At 41.9% G+C, this 22,957-nt stretch overlaps 1 protein-coding gene and 1 pseudogene across 9 annotated transcripts in view; one reads left to right on the forward strand and one right to left on the reverse strand.

Annotated features, from left to right (window-relative positions):
• The window catches only part of LOC116472806 (liprin-beta-1), a 160,724-nt gene that overhangs the window by 55,988 nt on the left and 81,779 nt on the right, over nt 1-22,957 (forward strand). The gene's annotated exons all lie outside the window — the stretch shown is intronic.
• Nucleotides 1,102-2,678, reverse strand: LOC116472807 (uncharacterized protein C12orf71-like; annotated as a pseudogene).

Genomic DNA, 22,957 nt, shown 5'->3' on the forward strand with positions numbered 1-22,957 from the left:
AACGTTCAATGACAATTGCAAAGGAGTTTCAGAGGGCAGAATGGAATGGATTAGGAGAGGACTTGGTTAAGATTTGCTGAAAACCCTGAACTTTTGGTAAATACTGCTCTGTGTGGGAAATGTTTCAATGAGAATTGACTCTTAATTAACTCTCACTCTTAGATATCCCTTGAACAAGTTGTCTGAGAGTTCCTCGGGAGAATGTCTACTTGCAACAGCAGTGATAATATTTATCAAGTGCTTGTGTTACCTCATAAACTCTCACAATAACCCTGTGAGGTATGTATTATTATCTTCCACATCTTCTGAATGAAGACAGCTAGACTTAGAGTGGTTAAGAAGTGTTCACAGTCCTCACATGCTCCTAAGTGGGCCGCTCCTAAGTGGGCCACTACTACAGCCAAGGCAACACATGCTAGAACCTGTCAGGTACCCAGAGAATATCAGAACTGCTGTCCGATCTCCTGAAATTGAAATTAATTTCTTCAGTGACTCAATACCCACTGCCACTTGCTCAAGCCCTGCAAGTTCAAGCCAAATCATCCTGCCACCACGGGAATCTGATGGGTCACGCTGCTGCCTGCTGAAAATGGGGATTTGGGTTAATGATAAAATAGGTTAAAACACATAAAATAGATAAACTAGGGTAAAATACAGTAAGAATGGGTGAGAGGAGAGAAAAAGAATACTTCAGTTTAGGAAGCATAATACTACTTAAAATTTCCTGAGAAAGAATTTCTTCCTTTGGAAGGTGCATCTTCCCAGGAGGTTGTGTCCTCACAGGGGGTGTCCTCACAGGGGAAATAGCCCACAGAGAGGCTCAGGTTGGAATTGGATTTGGAGCTGTCGTCCTCTATGTGACTGTTAGAGGATGAATATGCCATGGAGTTCAAAGGCACAAATCTCTCTCAACTTGAGAAACTTCAAAAAAGAGCAGCACATATGCTTTCAATTGAGTCAAGATGGTGTGCTGGAAGAGGAAGACATGGGTAACAAGAACATTTATTTCGTTTACTGAGGAAAAAATAAACTATTGGGGATTATCAATGGAATCCTATCTTATGGATGATTTTCAACCTTCCAAAAAGTTTAAAAATCTGTCTATATGGGATGTCCTAATTCAAGGGTTTCTTGAGGTTGAATTCTCTTGCCTCTGTGAAAGAGTCTTTTCCTTGGTGCCGGCCGATGGGGACTGTTGGTGGCTTCACAGGGTGATCCCTTCTCAGCAGAGGGGAGAGGATATGCTGCCTCAGCCAGCTGAAGGCCCACCCAAAGTTCAGGCAGCACTGGGCCTGTGTGTGGGAAGGAGTGTCATCCTTCTCTGGCTGCTCTGACAGGATTGAGATCTCTGGAACACTTGTCCTTTGGCTGGCAGTTGCCTGGCTTATCATCTGCCAAGAAAATAAAGAATGTGTTAGGTAGGTGTAACCATGACAGCAGCCAAGTCAACATTTACTCATTTATGGAACTCACATCCTTTTAGCAAAAATAGCCCAAGTAGGCCGGGTGCGGTGGCTCACGCCTGTAGTACCAGCACTTTGGGAGGCTGAGGCATGTGGATCACTTGAGGTCGGGAGTTCGAGACAAGCCTGGCCAACATGGTGAAACCCCGTCTCTACTAAAAATACAAAAGTTAGGGTGGCGGACGCCTATAATCCCAGCTACTCAGGAGGTTGAGGCAGGAGAATCACTTGAACCCGGGAAGTAGAGGTTGCAGCGAGCTGAGATCACACCATTGCACTCCAGCCTGGGCAATGGAGAAAGAATCTGTCTCAAAAAAATAAAAAAAGCCCCAGTGTCAATGCAAAGCTTCAATGTAGATACAGTTTTTAGTCCTTCTCCTTGCTTGCTACCCTCTTGTTTCCCTCAGCATTCCTCAGTCTTTTCCCTAAAACTCCACCCTGACTCCTTTCTCTGTTATCTGTCTCCCACTGATATCACTTTGGGCCCCCGGGACCTGCTTCCTAGTGGTCGTAAGATTCTGTGGTTCAACCCAGGCCTATCCCTTCCTGTCCTGTGAGTCATCTCTGTGCTCACCTCAGCCAGCTCATGTTCCTTAAGCCTTAGAGGAGTCTGTGGAGACTACATAACATCTTTATTTTCTGGTGGTTTGCACTTGGGCAGGTCTTGACAAGCATCATGTTCTTGATGACTGACCTGAACCATTTCCGGAGGGGAGCGGCCGGACAGCTGGAAAAATGAGTAGTTTCAGGAAACACAGCATCATCATCTTCATTATCTTTCAGATTTTCTAGAAATGTCTGAAACTCTTGCACAAGATTATTCAGTTTGCCAACAGATAGTTTTGTCCTCTCTTTTGGGAACTTGTCTATCCACAGGTTGTCTCCATTTAGAAGCCTATTAGCTATTGAGCCTGTGTTGTCAGAGCCAATGTCCACGTCCCAGGCCAGGAAGATGCTTAGTTTGCAAAACTGCTCTGGTTCATCCTGAATTTGGTCTTGTCTCTTCATGCGTCTCCCTATCCTTTCAGTCCCCCATGCCCCTTGGATGGGAGGGAGAAAGTGGATGGAAGGACCCTTGAAAGGTGCGTCTTCCCAGGAGGTTGTGTCCTCACAGGGGGTGTCCTCACAGGGGAAATAGCCCACAGAGAGGCTCAGGTTGGAATTGGATTTGGAGCTGTCGTCCTCTATGTCGCTGTTAGAGGATGAATATGCCATGGAGTTCAAAGGCACAAATCTCTCTCAACTTGAGAAGCTTCAAAAAAAGAAAAGAAGAAAAAAGAAAAAGTAGGTGGGAGCGGGGAGAAGAGAATCATGGTACTTAAGCAAAAACAGTATCCATCCCCTTTTCTTTTCTTTTCTTTTTTCTTTTTTTTTTTTTTTTGAGATGGAGTCTCAACTCTGTCATCCAGGCTGGAGTGCAGTGGTGTGATCTCGGCTCACTGCAACCGCCACCTCCTGGGTTCAAGTGATTCTTCTGCCTCAGCCTCCCAAATAGCTGGGATTATAGGCACCCACCACCATGCCCAGCTAATTTTTGTATTTTTTGTGGAGATGGGGTTTCGCCATGTTGCCCAGGCTGGTTTCGAACTCCTCATCTCAGGTGATCCACCTACCTTGGCCTCCCAAAGTGCTGGGATTACAGGCATGAGCCACCACGCCCAGCCCCATTCCCTTTTCTATTCAGAACTACCCCGTTTAGATTGAAGTCTTATCCTATTTTTACAATCTCCCAGTGAAGGGCAGAACAGGCAGCCCTCTGCCTTTCAAAACTTACTTCATTGTGTTATAATCCTCTCTACTAAGCTTCTTCACCTCTCGTCATTTGTCCTATTACAGTTGTAAGATCTTGTATCATAAAAGAAAAGATCATTATATAAAATTGGAAAGATATAGAAAAGTATGAAGACGAAAACAGACATGCCATGGTCCTACCTTCCAAAGGTAATAACTATCAAAACATTTTGATGGACTTCCTTATCTTTTCTATTTATATAAACACACACGTATATATCAGTACATTTATACAGTATATCCACATATACATATATGTGAATGTGGCTATCACATCAGTTGAAACAGATTATTTTATGGCATAGCCTACAACAAACATATATATGGTTACTCTGCAATTTTTAATTCTTATTAATGACCATTAGGTGGTAGTTATTGCTTTACTAAATAAATCTATAGTAAACCTGCTTTTCCATAAATCTTTGACTATGACCCTTATTTTTCTATGTGTAGGATTAATGGACCAAACATCACAAATATATTACAGTCTTGTGCTAGTTGATACCAAATTACTTTCCAGAGAGGTTTCACTGTTTAGATGCCCATCCTCCCAACGTCTGATGACACTTTTTAGTCCATCTTTTTCTGTGAAGTCCCGGAAAGCAAGTAGGGCTGGAAGAATGCATGCATACCCACGCGTGCACAAACACACACATGCACGTACACACATGCGTGTGCTTACACACACACGCACCCAAGACTGTCACACCCTGCTCTGGTGGCTGCCCACATGGAAGAAGTGCTGCTAACTCCTGAGGCAAAAAGGGGAGACATGAGAAATCCTTCACATCCTGAGTCTCCGTGGCTAAAAGTCCAGCTGTCAGAAGTCTGTGTTCTGAGACTGTTGGTTACCATGGCAACAGAAAGACCTGAATTAGAGCCAGGAATGTGGAGAGAGAAAAGGAAAAACGGGGATAGAAAGCCACAGAATTATCCCTTTGCTTCCAAAATATTCTATGCCCTAGGCCCGGCGCAGTGGCTCACGCCTATAATCCCAGCACTTTGGGAGGCTGAGGTGGGCGGATCACCTGAGGTCCGGAGTTCGAGACCAGCCTGACCAACATGGAGAAACCCTGTCTCTACTAAAAATACAAAATTAGCCGGGTGTGGTGGCCCATGCCTGTAATCCCAGCTACTCAGGAGGCTGAGGCAGGAGAATCACTTGAACCCAGGAGGCAGAGGTTGCAGTGAGCGGAGATCGTGCCATTTCACTCCAGCCTGGGCAACAAGAGCGACACTCTGACTCAAAAAAAAAAATTATATATATATGTATATATATATAAAATGCCCATACATCCTGGATTGAAGAGGATTCTTCTTGAGGGTAGAAGGACTAATGCATGGAGGTTACTTCTCTCTTGTCAGGTGGCTAAGGTGGTTCCCGTCCTTAGGAGATTTAGAGCTCTAAATAAGGGGCATGGGTATAAATACACACACACACACACACACACAGAGAGAGAGACACACACACAGACACACAGAGAGAGAGACATGCTTACAAATGGAAAGCAAAAAGCCAAGAAACACTTATCTGACCTAAAAGAACCTCAACGCATTGGAATCTATCAATTTCTAAAGATCTTTTCCAAATATTTGTCTCCATTTCCACTTAACAAGATTATAGTTAAAGTTTGCCATTACTCAGTCTCACTTTTTTCACTGTAGAACTGGCTTAAATTCGTTTGTTCTGTTAAATAAGATGTTTAAGGAATTCTGATGACATGATAGAAGAAATAGGCAGAGTTAGAGTTAGAAAGAAGCAGATTCTACTACCCAACAGATGCAGCCTGGCAGGTGCCCACAGACTGCCCACAACTTCCCTGAGTGATTGTGGACCTGGATTAATCCTGGAGGCTGTTTAAGTCAGAAGTAACGTTTTCCCTAGCATTTATTTTATTTTGTTTTATTATTATGTTTTAGTTTTAGAGACAGGGTCTCACTCTGTTGCCCAGGCTGGAGTGCAGTGAGCCATCATAGCTCACTGCAGCCTCAAACTCCTGGCCTCAAGCAAACTTCTTCAGCCTCCCAGGTAGCTAAGACTACAGGTGTATACCACCATGCCTGGCTAGTTTTCCCTAGCACTTATTTAACACTTATTATATGCCAGATCTTGTACTAAGCACTTTACATGTGTCATTTTTTAATCCTCATAACAACTCAATCGGTTAAGTATCATCATATGCCCCATTGAATAGAAGGAGGAACCAAGGCATGAATGGTTGTATAACTCTCTCACATTCCCTGATCATAAACCCAGAACCTAGATTCAAACATAGGTAGTCTGGCTTCAGAGCCCATATCCTAACCTCTACACACTCTTGTCTCAGGAGGCTGACCACCCACTTCCTCCCTGGAAGATTCCTGGGGGAACTGATCCAGGCCAAAATAAACCCATGTTCTGGTTTCTTGGAAGAAAATCCGTTGAGGGGAACAGCATGTTCTAAAATTACTTGCAAGAGGTACATATGGTATACAGGACTGGCTTAACAATGGTGTCCATATTTGGGGCAGGCCAAAATGAGATTTATTTATTTATTTATTTATTTAGTTTTGAGATGGAGTCTCTCTGTCGCCCAGGCTGGAGTGCAGTGGCACGATCTCGGCTCACTGCAACCTCCGCCTCCCGGGTTCAAGCAATTCTCCTGCCTCAGCCTCCCGAGTAGCTGGGATTACAGGCGCCCAGCTAATTTTTGTATTTTTAGTAGAGACGGGGATTCACCATGTTGGTCAGGCTGGTCCCGAAACCCTGACCTCGTGATCCACCCACCTCGGCTCCCCAAAGTGCTGGGATTATAGGCATGAGCCACCGCGACTGGCCGCAAAATGAGATTTAAAATAAGCATTCAGCTTTCTCTTTGGCATAATGGGATCTGGAGTCCTCTGTCTAGCTTTTCATAAAAAGTTGGTGACTGCTTTCCAGAACTCTGGGGGCCTAAAAAACAATTCATAAGTAGCTTCTTCTCCATGCCACTGGAGTAGAGGCGTGGGAGAAACTATGTTTTGTCATTACTCATGGAAATGGAGCACTTTGAACTGAATATAAACATTTAAGGAAAAAATGATTTCCCAGCATAAACCACCAAAGTTTAGAGTGATCCTGAGGATAGAAGAGCTTCAAAGGGAGGCAGCCTCAGAGAAAACTTTAAATTTTATTTATTTATTTATTTATTTATTTTTGAGATGGAGTTTTGCTCTTGCTGCCCTGGCTGGAGTGCAGTGGCACGATCTCCGGCTCACTGCAACCTCTGTCTCCCGGGTTCAAGGGATTCTCATGCTTCAGCCTCCCAAGTCACTAGGATTACAGGCATGTGCCACCATACCCGGCTAATTTTTGTATTTTTAGTAGAAACGGGGTTTCACCGTGTCGGCCAGGCTGGTCTCAAACTCCTGACCTCAGGCGATCCACCCACCTCATCTTCCCAAAGTGCTAGGATTACAGGCGTGAGCCACTATGCCCAGCTAGAAATTTTACTTATTTATACCATTTCTCTATGCTATATTTGTAGAGATACTGTGTTAGTCCATTCTCATGCTGCTAATAAAGACATACCCAAGACTGGGTAATTAATAAAGAAAAAAAGTTTAATGGACTCACAGTTCCATGTGGCTGGGGATGCCTCACAATCATGGCAGAAGGCAAAGGAGCAGCAAAGTCACATCTTACATGGTGGCAGGCAAGAGAGAGAGCATGTGCAGGGGAACTCCCCTTTATAAAACCATCAGATCTCATGAGACTTATTCACTATCACGAGAACAGCATGGGAAAGATCCACCCCCATGATTCAATTACCTCCCACTGGGTCCCTCCCACAACACCAGAGAATTATGGGAGCTATAATTTGAGATTTGGGTGGGGACATAGCTAATATATTCTCTATAATCTGTGTGTGTGTGTGTGTGTGTGTATGTGTTTGTACATAACTTTGAAAATATACAACTCAGGTAGTGAAAGTACCTGAAACACAATTTCTTGCTCTAGAAAAATGTATTATCATTTAGGTTATTCTTTCTGAAGCATCATAGAAATAGCAATGACACGCATCATCCTTAGGACGCCATGCTGAGGAATGTAGTCGCTTCTAAATGGTAACTCCTCTTTCACCTCCAAAAGAAGATCAGGGGATTTGGGGGTCCTCATTAACAATACAGCTCATGTTAATTTTTTTCTTAGGGCCTTAATTAGACTTGCAGGTCTAGCTTCCCTTGGATTACAATTTTACCTCGTCTAAGTAGTATAAGCTGCCTTTTCTCTTAAAGCAAGATCAACTGTAATAAAGCTTCTTGAAGTTTTAGAAATGATCGTATGTTGTGGATTTATAATGTTTTAGGCCTGAAGCCAATAATAACTAAGAATTGGAACACTTCCGAAGATCCATTTGACTTGATGGGATTTGGAACCTAAATATACAGAGTAGGAAGTTTCTAATTTGGAAGTTAAGCTGTTATGATGCTTAATTTTATGTTTCATCTTGGGTAGGCCATGTGGTGCTCAGATATTTGTTCAACATTATTCTGGAGGTACCCATGAGGGTATTTCTGTATGGACTAGTATTTGAATCAGTAGACCCAGGAAAGCAGATTGCCCTCTCCAGTGTGGGTGGACATCATCCTATCCATTGAGGCCTTAGTAAAACAAAACACTGAGTAAAGGAGATTTTGCACAGTCCTTCCCTGCCCCTGGAATCAGACTGGCACTTACACTATCAGCCCTCATGCTTCCCAAGCCTTCAGACTCAGACTGTAGCTATACCATTGGGTTTTCTGGGTCTCCAGCTTGCAGTTAGCAGATCTTGGGACTTCTCAGCCTACATAACTGCAGGAGCCAATTCCTTAAAATCTCTCTCCTTTCTCTTTCTCTCCTTCCCTCCTGCCTCCCTTCCTTTCTTTTTCTTTGGTCTTTCTCCTTCCTTCCTTTCATCCATTCATTTCCTATTGGTTCTATATCTCTACAGAACCTAGACTAATACAGCTATTTTTCATTTATTGAAATTATGAAATATTTTAAGCATAAAAAAGAGACGTCCTGAACCTGTGATGGGATGCACTGAGGGCTCAGCATCGTTTCTGTGGTATTCTTGCCAACAATGTATAATCTCAATCATGAGAAAATATCTGACAAACTCCATTTGTGGGACATTTGACAGAGTTTCTGACAAGTGTCAGGTCAAGAAAGGCAAGGAAAGACTGAGGTACTGTCACAGACTGCAAGAGACTAAGGAGAAGGAACCACTAAATGGAATATGTGATTCTAGATAGGATTGTAGAATAAAAAAAGGACATTAGTGGAAAAACAGGAAATTCCAATACCATCTTTGTTTTAGTTAATCATGCTGTACCAAAGTTAATACCTGGTCTGATCATTGTACTATGGCTGTGTAAGAGGTTAACGTTAGTGGTGTAAGCTGAGAGGTATATGCATACCCTGTACTATGTTTGCAACTTCTCCATAAGTCTAAAATTAGGTCAAAATAAAGAGTTAAAAGAAGGGCCAGGCACAGTGGCTCATGCCTATAATCCTAGCATTTTGGGAGGTCAAGGCAGGTGGATCACCTGAGGTCAGGAGTTTGAGACCAGCCTGGCCAACGGTGAAACCCCATCTCTACTAAAATACAAGAAATTAGCCAGGTGTGGTGGTGCACGCCTGTAGTCCCAGCTACTCGGGAGGCTAAGGCAGGAGAATCACTTGAACCCGGGAGGCAGAAGTTGCAGTGAGCTGAGATCGGGCCACTGCACTCCAGCCTGGGCAACAAGAGTGAAACTCCATCTCAAAAAAAAAAAAAAAACACGTTAGAAGAATACATTAACATATAGAAAATGATAATGACAAACGCCTATGTACTTAAATCTCAGTTTGGTCAAGTCTTAGCATTTTGCCCTTTTCATTGTATCTTTGAAAAAAAAAATAGATAAAACTTAAGCCCCCTTTTATTTCTTTCCTGAACACCTTCTTTACCTGCTTCCCTCATGAGCATTATTCTGAATTTGAGGTTAATCTTGTGCATGTTTAAATGCTCTTTTACATATTAGTATATCGTTTTACCTTTGAGGACAAAAACCTACGGAAATTTGAACTAATACTTAGTATTATAGAGTAGTGTATACTTAGTACTTAATACTACTGAACTGTACAGTTAAAAATGATTAAAATTGTATTCTTTTTCTTTTATTAAAGTTATTTTTAATTGACATATTTGTTTATGGGGTACAATGTCATATTTGGATACGTATATATTGTGGAATGGTCATAGCAAGCTAATTAGCATAGCCATCGCTTGAAATATTTATCATTTTTTTTTGTGGTGAGAACTTTTAAAATCATTTCTTTCAGCTATTTTTAAGTTTACAGTACATTATTATTAACTGTCATCACCTTGCTATGTAGTAGAGCACCAGACTTATTCCTCTTGTCTAACTAAAACTTTGTACCTGTTGACAAACATCTTCCCTTTCCCTCTTTACTCCCCAAAATGGTAAATTTTATATGTATTTTACCAGTAAAATCAATTAAGGGGAAAAAAGAACCAACGTAAATGGGCTTCAAGTGATGCTCCTCAGAAGGAAGGAAGTTGCCTTATTTCAATTGCTTATTTTGCTTTATAAGAATTATTGTGACAAGGACTTCCTTCTTCCAAACCAAATTCTTAGCTGAAATATTTATAACGTTTATTTTCAGGGGCAGGGAGAGGATGGGTATGATTTCCTATGCTCTGTTTGCATGTTCATTCCCAAATAGATACAACCTTATCAAGGCTCATGTACTTAATTAAAGTGGGGGGCAGGTGGTGAAAATAGAGTGTTTTGGTGTACACAAGGTTAAACTGCATCATACCGCTGCCAAAGGCTACACACTGTGCTTGATGCTTTCCCATGGCTGGTGATTTAATTTTATGACAGTCTCTGAGTTGTATATTTTCATTCTAATATTAAGTTGTGCAATTCAGAGGACCTAGATTCATCTCCAGAGTACAGGACTCCCTGCAGCCATGCTGCCGCTTTTGAGAACTGACCTCAGCTGAGTTGTTTATGCATCATGAGTTGACATAGTCCACAGTGCTAATAGAGGGGAACTACAGGTTCCCTCTCGCACAACTTTACCGTCTAGCATCGCCATGAACACAACTTACAGACTGAATTCTGCCACACATTATAAACATTTAATGGCCAGCAGGCACAAAAACATCACACAACCTTGTTCTGTGAGCTCCCAAACTGCTGTGCAACAGGGTGGCCACTAGCCACATGCAGCTACTAAAATTTAAATAGAATTAAACAAAAATTGATTCTTCAGTCACATTAGCCACATTTCAAGTGGCTAGTGACCACCTGTACTAGTAGCTACATTATTAGTCAGGTGAACAAAATATTTATGTCATCTCAGAAAGTCCTGTTGGACAGAGCTGCTCTAGGCAGTCCCTGTGCTGTGTCCTTTGGTGGATTTGGAGAACACTGAACAAAAAGTTTCATTAGAAGAAGATGGGACAATATTCTAGCATCAGGATTGGGCTAACTTTCTTGACAGCATCAGGTGACCAAATTTCCTCCAAAGCATCTAGAAACAGGTCTGGGGAGAGTCTTCAGCTGAGGACACCATTTCCCCCTCCCCACCCAGCTTTATTGAGGCATAATTGACAGATAAAAATTGTATATATTTAAGGTGGACAGTGTGATGATTTCATGTATGGATACACTGTGAAATTATTGCCACAATCAAGTTTATTAACACATATTAACACATCTATCACCTCACTGTGTGTGTGTGTGAAATCTATATTGTAGCAGATTTCAAGTATATAAAAGAATATTAACTATAGTCACCATGCCGTACATCAGATCCCCAGAACTTCATGGTCTGAGGTCACCCTTTGAAAGACTTAGACAACTGAGCTAGATGGACTCTTATTTTCAGGTTATGCAAGGGTGAGAAAGTCTACAATACTTAGAGCCCATTATGAACACTGAAAAATCATTTGCAGCATTCATTATTCTAAGTAACAACCCTCTGGTATTCATCAAAGATAAACATGGTTGACTTGGTTTTCTGTTTACATGAGCTTTTGATTAGTCATTCAAATGCTAACTACCCCAGGGTATAGGTTAAAAATAATTATTACCCTTGTATCACAGAAATACCCATGTTGAAGTATTTTGAAAAATTGCAGACAATAAGACTGCCTGTGTATAGATGGCCTCATTTAGTTTTTGTAACAACCCTTTCCAGTAGATATTGCTGGTATTAACCTCGTTTTTGTCTCTATTGAATTCTCCAGTATCCTGTGGCCAGGCTATTGCATGATGGAACCAGTTGCTAAAGAAATTCAAATTGTTCGTATAGCTGCCAAACATATAAGCATACAGCCTTTCTTATTGTATTTTATAATGTCAAGGCTCCTACATACTTTGGGTCAAGCCCGATAGTGCTTCATGCAACACCAAATACAGGCAACCTACAGTCCTCCTAGCTCTCTATTGGAATATTTTCTGTATTTTTCAAATTGTTATTAATTCAGCAACTGTATACGTGCCAGTTGAGTGCCTACCAGGTTCCAGGCCCTGCATCTTGCCACTTCTAGCAGCAGCAGGTTCATTTTTAACCTAGCTTTGCTGCATCTATAAAATAGAGATGATAATGTTGTCTTTGCAGAGTTTTTGAAATGACTATATATGTGGGGTGTTCCATAAATGGTTTATTTTTATTGCATAAATGAGGAGACAAACTCCTTCCTCTCACTTTCCTTGGCAGTACCCTTCTGGGAAAAATGTTTGTATTTTATTCTAAAATGTCAGACATAGACTACTTTCCAACCCTGATTCCATATCAAAATCATTTGTGCATGCAATAATTATACTTGTATTTATGTGATTATTTGACTGTCTCCCCCACTGGACTGGAGCCTCCATCAGGGCAGGGTGGATCCAAGTCATTCTAGGAAGTGTCAGCATCTGCCAACATGGTGCCTGACCAACAAACCCCTCCTGGATTCTGGCCATCATGGTTAGGGAACCACCAGAGTTAGCATTCTTTTGCAATGTTTAAATTGCATGAGAGCCACACTGGAGACCATTTCTAGTGCATCTCTAGTTGGGGTGGAAATGCCAAGAAGGGATCCTCATGGGCTAAGCAGAGGTTTGGTGAAATGAGTGTCATCTAATCTGGATGTTCAGAGCCAACAGTTATTCTCCTTTTGGCACCATTCTAAATTGGGTAGACACCCCCCTTGGTGGGAAGAATTTTGCACAAAATATGTTTGTGGGGAAGAAGGAGAGACATAGACTCCCTGGGTGCTGTTACTTACATCAGAGGAAACAAGAAAGTACAGATCAAAGAGCAGAGTTGGCATTTTACTACTTATCCTTAAAGGACTAGAAGTCAAATGATCAAAATGTGAAGACCTTTGTTCTAGTTCTCTAGGGGACTATAAAGAAAAGTAGGGATGGGGGTGGAAGTAAAAAGTGGAAATGCTCAAGGTTGATTCTGTAAGTGGGACCCCAAGGGTTCAGAGGCAGACTGACTGGCGTCCGGCTCCAGACTAACCCAGTTGGAGAAAATGGAGATATGAGGTAGCCTACAGTGTTTTTATTATATTATGGAAAATCAGAAAGATGATATATGGTATCTGAGTGAATAAAGAATGAATGTAAATAGCAGCAGTAAATGTGAATGCCTGTTATAATTAATAATTAACTTTAATTTAATTAGAGAATTGAGGATGAGCAGAACCGCAACAGGTGAGCCTGGATTGCGGGGTGGGGTGAGATGAGGGTTGGATGTCTCTTGGCATCTCTCTGGCTATTCTCATCAGTCATCACAGAGTTCCCATTAGTAGACCTGCCTGTGGGCGAAAACCTCCTGCCCTGCTCCTCCTGCCTGTAGATGATTTTGCTGATTTAGTGCTTTATATTTCTGTCCATCCTATTCTTAGCATACATAAAGCTTTCTCTGCACTTCCCTGAAGCTAAATAAAATTAAGCCATGGGAGGCTCGCTGCCTCTTGCATGGATCTCCCAGAGCATCTGTGAATAGATGCCGTTGTGTGTGCACACAATGGTCTCCATTCAATTAGGAACCACTTGTGCACATCTCCTCTAGGAAGAGAGCTCTTTACCTATATTAGTCCGTTTTCACACTGCTGATAAAGACACACCCGAGACTGGGAAATTTATAAAAGGAAGAGGCTTAATGGGACTTACAGTTCCATGTGGCTGGGGAGGCCTCACAATCCTGACAGAAGGCAAGGAGGAGCAAGTCACATCTTACATGGATGGCAGGAAGCAAACAGAGAGCTTGTGCAGGGAAACTCCCATTTTTAAAACCATCAGATCTCATGAGACCCATTCACTATCACAAGAACAGCATGGGAAAGACCTGCCTCCATGATTCAATCATCTCCCACCAGGTCCCTCCCACAACACATGGGAATTGTGGGAGCTACAAGATGAGATTTGGGTGGGGACACAGAGTTAAACCATATCATTACCCAGAATGCATTTATGGTGGCCTACCAGCTCGGGAAGTGGTTAACGAAAATGACATTGGTTAATGAAAACTGTAGTCAAGGCTTTGAAAAATCTTGTAATGTGAAAACAACTTTACAAAATTATAAAAACAATACAGTATGGGAAAATTAGAGGCTATAAGACAAAAGGGGGCAATATTTTTTAAAACCTACCAAGAGCAAAACTTTAGGGGTAGAAATTAGATCAGTGGTTGCCAGGAGCCCCTGGGGGTAGGGAAATGGTATAGGCTGCAGAAGGGTAAGGGGAGCACTGTGAGGGACAGAAACAATCCACATCAGCACTGTCCCATAAAAATGTAATTTGAGCCACAAGTGGGAACCATTAACTTTTAATTTTCTATAGGTAAATTTTTAAAAAGAAAGAGACATAGGAATAGGTAAAATTAATTTTTTGATGTTTTAACTTAATATATAAGATGTTATAATTTCACTCTAAAATAAATATGAAATTATTACATATTTTTGCACTTTACACTTATGACACATTTGATTTTGTGCTGGCCACATTTCAAGGAGCTGTGTGTGGCAGGTCTGTGGGCCACACAATTCAACACAGTTTTGGTGGTGGTTTCATGGCTGTATACATCTGTCAAAGCCTATCAACTGTATGTCTTAAAGAGTGACTTTTATTATGTGTACATTATATCAATTTTAACAAAATTCCTGGTAGCCATTATGAGCCAATGTATGTTCCATCCTTATATTAAAATTATTGTCTTGAAATGAATTTCAGAAATGCAATTTGACAATTCCATTGTCAAATTCCAAAATAAAAGTTAAGATCATACATTAGAATCACCTAAGGCTGGTAATTTTCATAGACTTCATGGGGGTGTGGGTGTATGTGTGTTTCCATTACACAGCTTAGTTTAGAAAGGTCTAGTGAAAATTTAATTAGACATTGCAATTTAATAAGAAAGGATTTTTCATTAATAAGAAAAGGATTTGCATATGTTTGGCAAGATAAAGATGAACCCAAATTGTTTTGAGAAAGACCGTGCTATTTTAAGAAAGCTTGTCATATTTTGTTTTATGGCTACTTCTCTTGCAGCAGTATTAAAAATCAGTGTCTCTTGACTTCCTTCTGTTTCTATTGTATAACGTGTTTTGCAGAAACTGTTTTGACAGTGGATCTGTCTGCAGGCATTTTTGGGGTATGGGGGAGGATGGGACTCATGTACCCACTTGGTAAGAGGAGGTTGTCAGGGAGTAAGTTTAATTTTCATCACTAAAGCTAGGAAATTTTTTTAGCTGTATGACCGTGTGTTAGTAGTTACAAATAATATTGTTTGCTATTTGATAGCTATTTTGATGTTTTCTTTTTTTCCACCAGAAAGTCCATGTTTAAGTTTTGCTGACGCTTACATGAACTTTGACAATTTACAAATGAATACATCTAGGAGAAATAGGCCAAAGGATATCTTTGAAATGGTTTTGAAGCCCAGATGTCTGGGCTGAAAATAAAAATGTAAAATTTGTTAGGGTTGAAAAATCAATTCCATAAGTTTGGGCTGGGGAAGACCCAACTGATAAGAAAATTATCCCACAATATTCATAGACTAAATCTTAGAGCACAAAATTTGATACAGTTGTTTGAGAACTTCATAACCCACAGCGTACATTTAACAAGTGGGCCACAGATTAGGCACAAGGTAAACCCTTCTCAGGTTGTTTCATCTTAGCTTAGAGTTTAGTTCGGTGCTCTGTTAGTTCAACAGTTACTCCATCCGTACTTGCTATCAAGATGAATTTTATATATAGCAATGAAAATCAGATTTCAATGTGCATTGAAAATGCAAATCCCTGTGCCCCATTTGTAGGAATTTCTGGTTTAATAAGCAAAGAATGGGGCCTAGAATCTGCACTCTCAGCATGCATTCCACGTGATTCTTATGCCAGCAGACTCCACCCTGAAAAACTCTAATCTTCAACAACCAGTTAAACTTTTACTAGGTTTTCTGTACAGATTAGGCACTGTGATAAATTCAAACAAAAGGCAATTTCTTTGTCATCAACATGCTAACATAACTTACAAGGTGGTATGCTGGGAGTGGTACAGCCAGTACAAATGGGAAGGAGCTCAGAGCCAGGGGCCAATGCCACCGACAGTCGATTCAGGTTAGTGGAGACAAAAGTGCATGTCCACCTCGTGGGAAATAGCATGAGCTCCAAAAGGGAGAATGACATTACTGGGGGAAGCAGCTGCACTTAGATGTGGACTGCAATGTTGTTGAAGCACTTAGGAAATTTTAACAAGAAAATTGACTATTACAATTAAGAAGCAGATGTGAAAGAAATGCATTTGATCATTGTCAGAGGTTCTTAAACTTGAGTGTGCGTTAGAATCACCTGGAGGACTTGTTAAAATCCAGATTTCTGGGTCCCATACTCAGAGTTCCTGATTCAGTAGGTGTGGGGTGGAGCCTGAGAATTTGCAGTTTTCCGACAAGTTCTCAAGTTATGCTGGTCTGGGGGCCATACTTTGAGACCCACTGCTCTTTATGAATTTGGTGTCTTGATTTACCAAAAATCCATAGATGATGATGATGGGTGCAAATTGTTGGGGCAAGAATGGGGAAGGCGATGATATCAGGGTGTGACCTTGAACTCCCACTCATGGGCTATGTTCCTCCCCGCCTTTTTTTTCCTTCTATGACTTTTTTACTCTCAGAGCAACTGGTCTAACCAAAAATACTCCGAGGGTGGGGACAGTAATGTGGCTATAGAGAATAATTTGAGAAGTATAAATCAGTTTTTTTCTTTCCTAATTGAGGTTTTATTGGTTGTGTTGAGGATCAGTACACAGACCTTCCAATTTGTACACAATTATGTACTGAAACTCTAAAAAGCTATTTTAATTCTTTTTAAATTCATTGCCGTTCTTTTTAAAAGTTATTCCAATGACTCTCCAGCTTAAAATTTGGAAGCAAATTTTCCTTAAGAGGATATCAAGTACTAGTATCTTCAAATGTTGATAAGCTGTTCCATACGTCATACCAATTCACAATTTAATAACATACACACTGCATACTCAAATTTCAGTCTTTCACAGCATAATGCATTTAGGAAAACAGGACTACCACAAACAAAGATGCTACAGACTGCACACTGTTCTGACAGGGAGAGCCATGATCGAAGAGTAGCATTTTTTAGGAAACAATTCTACTAAAAGCCAACATGAAAATAGAAGTAATCACAAATATTCAAGACATTAAATACAGGACTGTGACTCTATATTGCCATTTACTGTGCTTTCTGTCATAGGATATGGAAACTAATACCCCATCTATAGAATGTTAAGCTGACTCCCAAGACGTTCAAAGCCTGCCATAATTCAATATCCCACACTATTTTCTGGTTGTGCCAGAAAATAAACAACCAGCGAATGATTTCACCTCTTAAGTAAAAGCATTTACCCTTAAAAAATGGGTGAGTGGCCGGGCGCAGTGACTCACGCCTGTAATCCCAGCACTTTGGGGGACCGAGGCGGGCGGATCACGAGGTCAGGAGATTGAGACCATCCTGGCTAACACGGTGAAACCCCGTCTCTACTAAAAATACAAAAAATTAGCCGGGCGTGGTGGCGGGCGCCTGTAGTCCCAGCTACGCGGGAGGTCTGAGGCAGGAGAATGGCGGGAACCCGGGAGGCGGAGCCTGCAGTGAGCCGAGATCGCGCCATTGCACTCCAACCTGGGTGACAGCGAGACTCCATCTCAAAAAAAAAAAAAAAAATGGGTGAGTTAGGATTCCCTCCTTCTTAAAAATATTTCTAGAACTACTAAGAAACTTACATTTACAAAATAGTAGATAAAAATATTCCTCTGGACTGTACAAGAAGGGAGACAGGGACACTGATAAAACATAGTATATGGTATCAGTCAGACTTAGTGTCTTTCTCTGTGGCTTCATCCGAGGCTAGACTCTCCTTGTTTTCAGTGTCTCCATTTTCTGCAGATAAATCTTTAGTTTCTTGATCAGCCACTTCAGCCTGTTTTTCCTTTGCTCCTTTTTCCCCTTTCTTTTTTTGTTTTGTTTTGTTTTGTCTGAAGATTTATCCTTTCCTGCTGCCTTTTTGGGCTTTGTTTCGCTTTGTAGAAGCAGGCTTAGTGGACCACCTTGCAGATCTCTTCTTGGGGGTCTCCCGTCACCGACACTTCAGCGGAGCTGACCTTCCTCCTGGACATCTTGGCGGTGTGGAGGGTGTGGGCTGGGTGTCTGCAGGCTGTGGTGCACGGAGAACCTTCCCGAAACTGGGCTGCCTGGTCACAGCTGCTGCATCGGAGAACTACAAATCTTATATTCAGCATGTAGCCAAGTACTTCTAAAACTCCGATCAGAACTGCATGTCTCAGATTTTATTTTAGAAAACCATAGGTATCCACTACTTTTTAGAAGTCTCAAATCTAAAACTGTACTCATGACGTTAATCCCCAAACTTGCTCCTCCTCCAGTGTTCTTTAGAAATGGCATCCTCATCTGCCCATCTTTTCAGTACCACAGGCTGGCCTCATCCTGGACATCATTCCTTCTCTCACACACTTTCATTCCTGCATCCAGTCACTCAGAAAGTCCCGTCAGTTCCGTCTCCTAACATATGTTACATCTGTCTACTTCTCTTGCCTTCACTACCTCCACCTTGTCCAGTCTACCAACTCCCAGCTGGCTCTTCCCACATCTTGTCAGGCTCCCTTCTCGTTATTGTATAAGAGGCAGAGAGATTTTTGTTTTTAGAAACACAGATCACATCAAGTCAACCCTGTACTTAAGACCCTTCGATGGCATCCCACTGTTTTTAGGATAATCCTTCAATTCTCAAAATGGTCCCATGGGCCCTGCATGACATGGCCTCACCCACATTTTCAGCCTCATTTGCAGCCATTTCCCCTTTTGTTCTCTACACTCCAATCCCACTGACTGTTTCACTTCCTGAACTAAAGGTGTTTAAAGGCACTGCTCTTCACTGAGATAATCCTAGACGAATATCCCAGGGGTATCCATAGAGAAGAGGGTGAATGTGACACTTGCAGATGACATTTTTATTGAGATTAAAACTGACAAATGGCCCCAGTCTATTGCTTTTTGAAAACAAGGTCTTGGGGGAAAGAACCACTACTTGTCCTTAGCAAGCCTGTGCAATTTAGAAAATGATGCCCCTCCAGGTGAATGCAGCCCCCGAGCTGCGTGGATTGGATTTCAGTGTCTACGCACCCAGGGTGAGGTACTCTGTGAAGGACATGACCCGCACAGCCAGAATGGTGACCTTCTCTGGAGATGTCAGTTGGTTTGCTTCCAAATTAAAACAATCTAACTAAATAGGCTTGTCTTATTTAGAAGCTGAACGATTATGGACTCCCTGGTAGCCCAGTAGTGATTTTATAATAATAATTAATATGAAAAGCTTTTACCATGAGGCTGTAAAAGTTGTTCTTTGCATGACTAGGATGACATTGTATGTTTACCTTTCCAAGCCAGCATGGTTCTGTCTACGCTGCTGGCTCTGTAGCTGTTTTTCAGAGTTGAAGACCAGGTGTGATTTACAACCTAGAATGTCTCTAGCTGCTGGCATCTAAGTTTGGCACTGAGCACTTAAAGCGCCCAGACCATGGTGTTTTACTGTGTGGAGGAAGGCCTCGTTGGAGAGGCCAATGTTTTTTCATCTGACGTGTTTGCTCTTGTGGAAATGGCTTGAAGTATTTGAGTGCTGGCAGCAGAAAACATGGGAGGAGACTTAAGTCTTGCTGAGCATGAATCATCCTATACAAATTAAAACTGATCACTTTTAAAAGCCATTTCATTGCTGGTATAAAACTATTCATCAATCATTAGATTGCTTTGATGTGTATATCATATATCTGTGTGTCTCTGCCAGGATCTTAGCATGAACTTCTCCCTGAACAAACACTGAATAAATATTGCTATGATTTTGCTTGTTACTTATACTTTTGTCTTTGACTTAGAGACAGTTTGATTTCTTGTTTTTAACTCCATGTTGAATATGAATTCAGTTACTTTTTTTTTTTTTGTATTTATGGAAGTGCCTAAATTTTACTAGGGGTGAGGTGGGGAATATAGGAAAAGTATGAAAAACAACCACACATGCACAATTGCTTTGTAACTTCAAACTTTAATGGACACTCTCTGGAAGTCATTGCCAGATCTCTCAGTAGGAACAGAATTTGAATCTGGGAGCAAGTAATCAGTCTGTAAATGTTTGTTATGATACTGGAATTGCCAAATATGCTGTATCTAATTGAATTTCATTACTGGGGCATGAAAGGCAGTTGGTTGAATGTTGTCACTGAAAAGAATATATTGTGGCCAGCAGATTGTTGCCTATATAGTGCTGTAGCTGGGTTTTTCAGGCCAGCTGCACTTTGAAAAGTTCTGGATGCTGAAAGTATTGGAAAGGTTGGGTCCTTCTGAGGGCCAGGAGGGAAGGATCTGTTCCAGGCTTCTCCCCTTGGCTTGTACATGGCTGTCTTCTTTTGCATTCACATCATCTTGAATTTCGGACACACATTTCTGTGTCCAAATTTCCCCTTTTTAGAAGGATTCCAGTCATACTGGATTAGGGCCCATCCGAATAATCTTGTTTAAATTGATTATCTCTATAAAGACCCTATATCCAAATAAGGTCACATGCTGAGGTCCTGGGGCTTAGGATTTCAACATATAAATTTTGAAAGGACATAATTAAACCCATCACATCATCCGTAGTTGAACCGCAACACAAATTAGCCTCAGAAATCAAGCTGTATTTATTTTGTGTTTTGTTTTTATTTGCTTTTTAGATATACTTATTTTGGAATTGTCTATAAATTTCCATAAAGTAGTTGAATTTTATTTCTTTTTTCCGGACCCACCAGAGGGCCATAGTATTGGTTCTGCAGTCAACACTGCGCTCACTTGCTCTCTCTCTCCCCCTCTCTCTTTCTCATTCTTTCATGCACTCTCTCTCTCATTTGTTTCATGAGTCATTAGGCCAAAAAGTATTAGGTAAATGAAAGCAAATATGACAGCAGCACCTTGAACAAGGGGACCACTTCTTTCCCCCTCAAGTCCATGATGTGTAACATGTCTAACATTCTAGTTCTGAGGATTTTAAATGTAAATCGTTGATCTGTAGTGTGCTTTCACCTGACACCTTGCTTTAGTTACACCATTCTTGCATATCCCTCCTTGTTTAGTTGTACAGTTTTGATATTCATAGCTCTCCAGTGCTTTGGACTGAATGTTTATTCCAAGAACTTGCAGCTGACTTTCTAGCAGGTCATTCTGATGTTGTCCAGGGATGCTGTCAGAGGTGCAGTTTCTTTTTTTGTTGTTTTTTTTTTTGTTTTTTTTGAGACGGAGTCTCGCTCTGTTCCCCAGGCTGGAGTGCAGTGGCGCTATCTCGGCTCACTGCAAGCTCCGCCTCCCGGGTTCACGCCATTCTTCTGCCTCAGCCTCTCCGAGTAGCTGGGACTACAGGTGCCCGCCACCACGCCCGGCTAATTTTTTGTATTTTTAGTAGAGACGGGGTTTCACCGTGTTAGCCAGGATTGTCTCGATCTCCTGACCTCGTGATCCACCCGCCTCGGCCTCCCAAAGTGCTGGGATTACAGGCATGAGCCACCACGCCCAGCCGAGGTTCAGGTTCTTGAAGCACCTTTTCTACTATCTTCCTTTTCTACTCCGGGCCTTTCCCAGTTTCTGGGAGGTCAAGGCATCTGCCAAGCCTCTCTCTCTGCAGCCCACTGGCATCGGTCATACTTGTATGCTCCATCTGTACTTTATTGGTGTTTTTTTTCTTTTTGAGACAGGGTCTCACTCTGTCACCCAGGCTGAAGTGCAATGGTGCAATCACAGCTCACTGCAGCCTCAACCTCCCAGACTCAAGTGATCCTCCAACCTCAGCCTCCTGAGTAGCTGGGACTACAGATGTGTGCCACCACAGCCAGCTAACTGTTTGTTTGTTTTAATAGAGACAAGGTCTCACTATGTTGCCTGGCTGGTCTTGAACTCCTGGACTTAAGCGATCCTCCCGCCTCAGCCTCCGAAAGTGCTGGAATTATAGGTGTGAGCCACGGCGCCCGGCTCCACCTGTACTTCAAAACTCACCCCTCTCCCTATTCCCGCAGCACGTCATGTGCTAGTGTGACTGCTATGTACCCTCTTAGGCTTGTGGGCCCTGAAATACAATCCATATTTTGTTCCCCCTATCGTAAGAGATCAGGTGGAATGGAAGATTGTCTCCCTTTTGTATTAAATGAGTCAAATTTTGTCTCTCCTCAAGTATATTCCAAAATATCAGTAACCTGTTAATAAAACGGCTTATCCCTTCAGAAAACAGAATTTAGGGTGGGTTAGATAATACACATAATCAATCATCATCATCATCATCATCATCCATACCTCTCTAAGCCTGTAGCAGGGTGGAATAGCAAGAGCTATTGATTGTATCTGAGCAGAGGAAGGCCTGGGACCCCATCTCTCCAGAAGAAATTAGGCGGTTTGAGAGAATCTCTTAGATCTGAATAATTTCAGTGCCAAAGACTAAAACCCCTTCATAAGCTGCTATTAGACTCTCCCTGATTGCCATGCCTGGCTTCTGTTGGAGAAAATCCTAGAGGAAAACAGAAACTCCCAAGGAGCTGGGTAGCCAAGAGAGGAGCCCAGACCTTCCATCTTCCATCTGGTGACCTGATGGTTCTGGCATTTGACCTCTCTGAAGGTAAGAAACCCTGGGTATTACACATGAATTCCAATATCTGAATTGACAAAAGTACTCTCTCCAGGGTAGATAAGCTGTCAGAGCTTAGAGGTAAGGATGTTTTAAAAATTTCATTCAGAGATCAGGCACAGTGTCTCATGCCTATAATCCCAGCACTTTGGGAGACCGAGGCGGTGGATCACCTGAGGTCAGGAATTCGAGACCAGCCTGGCCAACATGGCGAAACCCCATCTCTACTAAAAATACAAAAATTAGCAGGGCATGGTGGCACGCGTGTGTAATCCCAGCTGCTTGGGAGGCTGAGGCGAGAGAATCGCTTGAACCTGGGAGGCAGAGGTTGCAGCGAGCCCAGATCTTGCCACTGCACTCCAGCCTAGGCAACAGAGCAAGACTCCGTCTCAAAAAAAAAAAAAAAAAAAATTCACTCAGAGACCTGAAGTGTCAGGCCCAGCAATAGTTCTCTGGCCCTTGACGTC

This window comes from Hylobates moloch, unplaced genomic scaffold, assembly GCF_009828535.3.
Source record: "Hylobates moloch isolate HMO894 unplaced genomic scaffold, HMol_V3 SCAFFOLD_8, whole genome shotgun sequence".
Classification (NCBI taxonomy): Eukaryota; Metazoa; Chordata; class Mammalia; order Primates; family Hylobatidae; genus Hylobates; species Hylobates moloch.